This window comes from Peromyscus californicus, unplaced genomic scaffold (assembly GCF_007827085.1).
Source record: "Peromyscus californicus insignis strain IS unplaced genomic scaffold, ASM782708v3 Scaffold_5__1_contigs__length_169319896, whole genome shotgun sequence".
Taxonomy (NCBI): Eukaryota; Metazoa; Chordata; class Mammalia; order Rodentia; family Cricetidae; genus Peromyscus; species Peromyscus californicus.
Window position 1 is genome coordinate 43,919,579 of NW_026294573.1, and position 8,038 is coordinate 43,927,616.

General features: G+C 51.4%; 1 non-coding gene across 1 annotated transcript; it reads right to left on the reverse strand.

The window, feature by feature from the left end:
- Positions 1-548: 548 nt before the first annotated feature.
- Positions 549-651, reverse strand: LOC128098041 (U6 spliceosomal RNA). Its single transcript, XR_008214078.1, has one exon. It is a non-coding gene; the product is annotated as a U6 spliceosomal RNA (small nuclear RNA).
- Between the last annotated feature and the right edge of the window lie 7,387 nt (positions 652-8,038).

An 8,038-nucleotide genomic window follows, 5' to 3' on the forward strand; every position in this document is an offset into this window, starting at 1 on the left:
GGGAGGGGCTTTCGGCATCACATTGTCGCACCTGCCGCCTCTGGGGCCTCTCACCCCACTGGGCCTGCACCGCCTCTGGGGGCTCTCACCCCACTGGGCCTGCACCGTCTCTGGGGGCTCTCACCCCCGCTGGGCCTGCACCGCCTCTGGGGGCCTCTCACCCCCGCTGGGCCTGCACCGTCTCTGGGGGCTCCCACCCCACTGGGCCTGCACCCCCTCCAGAGGCTGTCACCCCACTGTGCCTGCATCCCCTCTGGAGGTTCCTCACACTGCTGCCCGCCTGTGGAACGGTTTATCTTCAAGAAGGAAGCAACACCTCTGAGATCAAAGGAACTCTGTCCCATGTTCTAAAAATTAAAAACTCAAGGGACAAAAGACCATCCTGAATGGTTCTCCCGCCCCCAGCAGCACCCTGCTTTTTGTCCTGGGTCAACACTCAGACTTCCTTCCTTCTCAAAAGTATTTCTGAATTTCCTTTTAAATGTCCTTCAGGTAATAATGTGCTTATTTTCAAAATAGAAATTCAGTGTGTTTTTCTTTCTTTGGATTTAACTATGGAATGTATCACATATTTGCCGGTTGTCCTCTGCCGAGGCCATGCTAATCTTCTCTGTATTGTTCTGACTTAGTGTGTGGGCAGCCAATGCTTCCAATGAGCTTTTCAAAGGGTTAAAACCTATTTGCTTGGAGTAAAGGCCTCCCTCCCTAGGGGATCCCAAAGCAATCTCTTCAAAGCTGGTGAGGGTGGGCTCCTGGGCGAGACCCTGTTAAATGAGTGTGCTGAAGATGGGGGTCAGGGGGATCTCTGTGCCTGGGAATGCCACTGGCTAGGCCGTGTGCAAGAGCCTTTCATCGCAGGATCCCTGTGTCTGGGGACTCCGTGGCGGGCGGCGGCGGCGGGCCCAGCAGGTAGGAGAGGGAATTGTTTCTTCCTTGGCGCTGTCTGGGAATGCCCCACAGGTATTTTTATCGCTCCTCACCCTACAACAGCCCTGCATCTGGCTGTCATTACCGCACTTCCCACGAGACAAGCCCAAAGCTGGAACACAAGCCACCCTGAGGAACAAAGACAGGGCTGAGACAGGGAAGGGCTTGGGAGAACTTTGGACTCGAGAATCCTTGGCCACTGCGGGAACTGTGTGGGGATGAATGGTGGTATTGTAAGACCCAGTGTTAACCTGTAATCCCCACCCAAGCATCTTCCTGGAATGCTGGGAGTTGCAGTTCTTGGCAAATAATAGCTAAGCCACAACACGTGTCTGGGGCCACTCTGCTGGGAATTCTAGGGAGTGGACCTGGCCAGAGTCTATCTACCCGAACAAAATTTAATATTTAATAAAAGCTTGCTTCAAATTTGACTCATATAGTAGAACTGGTTTTTCTCCGGCGAACCTCAGGATTAACAGTATCTCACCATTTGGTTTTGTGGTATCCACTAATGCCTTTATACCACAGTTAACTTTTTTAATCATGTTAATCCAGAAACTTCTTTGGTTTCTGATGTGTGTGTGTGTGTGTGTGTGTGTGTGTGTGTGTGTGTGTGTGAAATTTGGTGCTTTGCTGACAAGCAACATCTGAGAATCAATGGCTACCGTGCTCAAGCGAGTGAACATGCCCATCATCCCTGAAAGTTCTTCCCACCCCTGGGTAATTGCTCTTGTGGCCATGTGGCATTACCTCCTCTAGGCCACCAGAGCTTCTGTCACTACAGATGAGCACCATTGTTGCCCAAGTCCAGGGAGACTGGTTTCTGATAGGAGAGGGAGCCTGGGACCCAGGGAAGAGTGAAAACACAGGCAGGATGGCCATCCACAAGCCCAGGAGAGAGGCCTGGGGGAAACCAGCCCCTGCCCTGGGGCCATGAGGATGAAAGACCCCCGAAGGTAGTCTTCCCTCTGGAGAGACCCTCGCCCAGAGATCACACCGAGACCACAAGTCAGATGCAAACAGCAAGAGGCTTTATTCCGGAACACGGGTACCCGGGGCGACACAGTCCCTCCAGAGGCTGAAGAGACTGGCGCCCCCACGGGCTGGAGTGGAGGGTTTTTATACGGTTGGGCAGCGGAAGGGCGGGTACAGAAGCAGGAAGCATAGTTTACAGGGTTCTGATTGGACCATTCGTATGAGGCCAGGTTCAAACTCAGGACAGCTCGTGGTTCCCCCCCCCCCCCCCCAGCTCGACACGCCTGCTGACTTGGCTCTTATCCAGGGTACAAGTTGTTTTTCTGACCTTTAGTACCCTGTTCTGGGGCCAGGTGGCCGACCGCAGATACCCTGTTTGTTCCTGTGCCCATGAACTTTCCCCGTACTTTTCAGGCCTTGCTCAAGAATGGCGTTAGGCTATGCAAGTATGCTGGGGCCCCTCAGCACCATCCCAGAAGAGTCCCGGGGTCCCGGCCTGCACCTCCCTGCAGGGCTCCCCAGTCCTCAGGCCGTGCCACCCCCACAGGGTCCCCGAGTCCCCAAGCTGCGCCACCCTGGGGGTACCCGGGTCCCAGTTTGCACCGCCCGGAGGGTCCCCGGCCCTTGGTCTGCTCCATCCCGCAGGGCCCCGGGCGCTCGGGTCGCGGCCGGCACCACCCTCCCCGGCGGCGGCACCGGGCGCTGGCGCCGGGCAGCGGCGCCAATCGGGCTCGAGGACACGGCGGGCCCGGGCTGGGAGCCTGCGGTCTCTGCCCGCCGCGCTACGACGCGGGGCCCGAGCGCCCGGGCCGCTGCGGGGCGCGCATGGCGGGCGCGGGCGGCCGGCGCGGGGACGGAGATGCGGCCCGGCCCGCGGCTCCGCTCCTGGCGGCCTTTCAAGGAAACACATCTTTGCTGCTCAAGCCTCCTGGGAAGTTGTATTTGCTATGGCTACCCATGCCTCAGTGTCCCCAAGCCTGCTGGGGGAAGTCACTTAGAGCCTCGGTCTTCCTCTTTGGACTGACCTCAGCGCTGTAGTGGGCTGGCCCAGGACTGATGGCAGGCATCTATCTGCACACTGGGCTTAGGATTTCTCCAGCACCTGGCAGGCCAGAGTTCTGAGCAGAACCCTTAATCCAAGTGACACTATCTGGGGAACCTCTGAACATGCCTCTTCCTCAGGCTACCTTTCTGCCAGATGCCCTTCTTTGGGTGCCTCAGTCTCGGGCGCCTCCATTCAGGTCCATCTGTGGCTCCCTAGGCCCAGTGTCGGACATGCCTGGCTGCCCATGTGATGTGTGGGCACAAGCTGGTGCTGCACGGAGGGTATAATCACGGTGATAAACTGAGGCTCCGTTCCTGGGTGTATGGCTTCTGTGCTTCAGTTCTGTTCCTAAGCCTTCACTGTCTGCCACGAGGAGAGTTCATCTTTCAGGACTGCCTGCTGCTGAGTGGAGCCACACTTTCAAGGGCCTGGCAGAGCAGAGACATTCAGCTATCCTGTCTTTCTTGGTTTTATTTTATTTTATTTTAAAACAATGGGGAAATGAAATCCCAGAGACAGCAAGGGATCTGCCTCAGGTCACACAGCAGTGTAGATGTCAAAATAAATGCAGAATGAGAGGTTTCTGGGGCTTGTCAAGCCCCGAGAGTGTCCTAACAAGCACTTTCCGGGTTTACACTCCAGTGAAGTCTCTTGCTTTCCTGCCTAACAGTTGAATGAACATTTGGAGCAGGCTGAAATTCTTTTTGTTTTCCCAAAAGTTACAAGTACTTCAGTATCTTATTGATGAGAGCAAAATCTAGTTCACATCATTGTTATTGAAACTGTGATTTAACAAAGAGCTTTTATTAAAAAAATAAATTTCACTAATAACTGCTCAGCCAGACGCTTGGCAATTAAAAATAAAACTGTGTAGTAAAGAGAACACCATTCACACCACACTCCCTTGTTCTCTCTCCTTCCCCCCACCCCCCCACCCCACCCCCAACCCCGCCTGCACGCAACAGCATTGTCACAGGATTTCAATGTCACTGGCATTAGTCTATTTAATCCTGATCTGGGCTCCAAATAATTGGCCGATTCCATGTTTTTAGCTCAGGACCAATTCTTTCAGAAAACTGTGTGTCTTTCAGTCCTTAACAATCACCTTTGCCAGGCTTTGGCCACTCGGGTGTGTCTGCTTATTGTAATGGCCGTGTTTGATCGTGCCACTGTTTAAGATGAAAGGGCAGAGCACGAGAACCTCATTGTATTAGTCATATCAGGCTGCTGTGACAAAACACCACAAAGACGGAGCTGCTGAACAGTAGACGTGTGTCCTCTCGCTGTTCTAAAGGCTAGATATTATCCAGGACCAGCATGGTTGGGCTCTGGTAAGGGACCTGGTGATGACCTCTCTCAGGCTGTAGATGACTGACTCCTCAATATATCCTTACTGGCAGGAGGGGAGAAAAGGGGGTGGAAGAAAGAGAGAGAGACTGAGGAGAGAGAGAGAGAGACAAAGAGAGACACAAAGAGAGAGACAGAGAGACAGGGAGAGGAGAGAGATAGAGAGACAGAGAGAGAGGGAGACAGAGAGAGAGAGAGAGAGAGAGAGAGAGAGAGAGAGAGAGAGAGAGAGAGAGAGAGAGAGAGAGAGGCAGAGAGAGGAAACTGACTCTTTAGCTGGTTGCTTGGTTGTGGGTTTTTTGAGACGGAGTCTCACTATATAGCACAGACTAGAATTCCCCATCCTCCTGCCTCAGCCTCTGAAGTGCTAGACGACAGCTGTGCACTGTGACTTACCTGGTTAATGCCTTTTCTTAGAAGGGTAGCTAGGCAAGCTAGGCAGTTCCAACCCTCGTGACTTTATCTAATTACCTCCAGAGGCCCCATCTCCAAACACCTTCAGATCGGAGTTAGTGCTTCAATGGTGGGATGGGAGACAGCTCAAGCCCCTTAGTACCCACTGCCTAAACTTTCTGACTGGCTGTTTGCACAGTGCTTGAGTATAAACTTCCACTTGGGATCACATTCATAGGGCTTGTTTATTCTTTTGAGTCTACCATGGAAAAGGAATGAGCTGTTTTCAAGTCCCATTACTGAACAATAGACAGAAGAGCTTGTTGTCAAAGCTTCCCCCCACCCCCACCCCCGAGACAGGGTTTCTCTGTGTAGTTTTGGTTCCTGTCCTGGATCTCACTCTGTAGACCAGGCTGGCCTCGAACTCACAGAGATCTGCCTGGCTCTGTCTCCTGAGTGCTGGGATTAAAGGCGTGCTTTTTAGCTACAGAGGACCCAATAGCTCCTGTAGGAGTTCCTGGGGGGTGCGGGGGGGGGGGGGGGCTCTGAAAGTTCCCCTCATTATTGCTGTATTAGTTCCTCATTGCAGCTCACAGTGAAAGAGTTCTTTAAAAAGTGAAGAAATTAGTCAAATGCCTTTGGTTATAAGTGTGGATAATACACGCCCCACGGGATCTTTTGTGGGATTTTTCTATACATATTGACAGAGCTAATCTCCGCTTCTCCAGCACGTACATAAATATTATCCAAGATGACTGGCATATGGTACTGTTATGTTTCTTTTAAGAAAATATCTAGTATTTCCCATGTGGCACCTGATATACTGTGGGCGTGAGATATTTATAGAGCGATAATAATATTTGAAATCTGTGATGTCTAAAGGCTCCGTCTTTGCTGCAGATTTCATCTAGAAGGCTGCATTTTGCAGACCTCAGCTCTTGCCAGCCGTTCTTGTAGTCAGGGATGCTGAGTGCTGTGCTAAGCACTCCAGCCTCTGAGCCCTGCAGAGGGACAGTCACCTTCTCTCAGTCAGTGGGAATCTCCCGCCGTGAGGACTCCTGCCTAACCTGGCCATATACCTTGGTCTTTTGCCCTTAAATAGAATTCGGATTTTGGTACATTTTTTCCTAACACTCTTGGAGGAGCTGCAGGCTCTTGGGGTGATTCACAGCATCACATTGTAGATCGGGAGGGAGTCTTAGGGAGGTCCCTGAGCCCAGAATGAACATAGTTTCCATTTTAAACAAATGGTTCACCCTGCATGTGCTGGATAAGTTCTGTGACAACTTGACACCAATCTAGAGTCATCTGAAAGGCGGGAACCTCAACTGAGGAAATGTCTCCATAAGATCCAGCTGTGAGGCATTTTCTTAATTGGTGATGGATGTGGGTGGGGCCATCCTTGGGCTACTGGTCCTGGGTTCTATAAGAAAGAAGGCTGAGCTTTCTTATAAAAAGCAAGCCATGGTGAGTAAGCCAGTAAGCAGCACTCCTCCATGGCTTCTGCATCAGCTCCTGCCTCCAGGATCCTGCCCTGCTTGAGTTCCTGTCCTGACTTCCTTCCATGATGAACAGTGCTAACAGTGACTGGAAGTGTAAGCCAAATAAACTCTTTCCTCCCCAACTTGCTTTTTGGGTCATGATGTTTCATCACAGCAATAGAAACCCTGACTAAGACACTCCACACACATTTTTTAGTCAGTGAGGATAGAGGAGGAACTGGGAGTTTTCCGTGTCTACCGCCACGCTCAGTCTGTTCTCTTCAATTTGTTTCTGTAGCGAGCATAACAGCGATCTAATGGATAGGATTCAGTCCTATCTTGTTTAAATTAGTCCATGTTACCAAGAGACCCACTGGGATAATAGCTCTCACTTTCAAAGGTCTACTCTGTAGAGATTTTATCAGACTCCCAGAAGGTGGATATGATCACTCCATTTTACACACAGGAAACCAAGGCATAGTGAGGTCAGTTGTCCTGTCCAAAGACCCATAACATCTAAGTGATCAAGTCAGGATTTGAACCTGGAACCATCTGACCCTGCAGCCCAGGCTCGGGCCCTCAGCACTGGAGAGGAGAAGATGGAATTAGAGACTAGTTCTTCCATACAAACAGGAAGTGCTCCTCTGAGGCTAGGCCTGAGTATGGGCACATTCCAGCTCACTTTCATCGTGTGCCAAACCTACCTGAGACCAAAGGGTCCTCGGAGAACATTCTGGCTGTGCAGAAGACGTGTAAACAAAGAGCAGCGCCTTGTGATGCCAACAGAGCAGAGGGGCAATGGGAGGCTGTAACCTGAGCTCTAGAGACTGAGTGTAGCTGCTCCCGGGAAGTGAGGAGGTACGGAGGTACAGGAGCTGGTAGAGGAAGAGAGAAAAGCTTTGGGCAGCTGGGAGGTGGCCAGGGCTTCCAGGCTGAGAATCTCTCATGTTTCAGAACCAAGAACAGGAGAGGGTTCAAGGAAGCCGGGCGGCTAATGTGGAATGGGTTTTGGCTTGAGCCACTCACAGAGTAGATCACAAAGCATGCGGGTGTGCAACTAAAGTCTGGGTAGAACCCACCTAAGAGACTAGGGGGATCCTGAGGGCCATAGGCGGGGAGGGAAGAACCAGTTCAGGGTAGAGGAAAGCTCTGGGGAGCTGGTGAATAAGGGCAGCATGTTTATAGTAGGAGGCTCACACCCTGCCTGAAGTTCACAGAAGGAAGTGGGAAAGTCTTCTTCCTTGGTGAATCTCTGGATCTGATCTTCAGTAGTCTCCTAAATGCCTCATGGTGGCCTTTTAGCAATATTCACAAAGAACCCAGGTGCTGGTATAAGCCATTCCTGTACTACGCACCTTCATTTAAAGTAAGTGCTGTGGGGCTGGCCAGATGGCTCTGGGAGTAAAGGCATGAAGTCTGATGGCCTGATGACCTCCAGGAGCCACATGGTAGAAGAAGAGAACTGACTCCCATAAGTTGTCTGCTGATGAGCCTGGCGGTGGTGGCCCATGCCTTTAATCCCAGCACTCAGGAGGCAGAGACAGGCGGGTCTCTGTGAGTTCCAGGCCAGCCTGGGCTACAAAGTGAGTTCCAGGGAAAAAAACAAAACAAAACAAACAAACAAACAAACAAACAAACAAACCAACCAACCCCAAAAACCAAAATGTTGTCTGCTGACCTCTGCAGGTGTGCTGTGGCATTCTCTCTCTCTGTCTCTCTCTCTCTCTCTGTCTCTGTCTCTCTCTGTCTCTGTCTCTCTCTGTCTCTGTCTCTCTCTCTCTCTCTCTCTCTCTCTCACACACACACACACACACACACACACACACACACACACACGGCAAATAAGTAAAATGTAATTTTAAAGTATTTT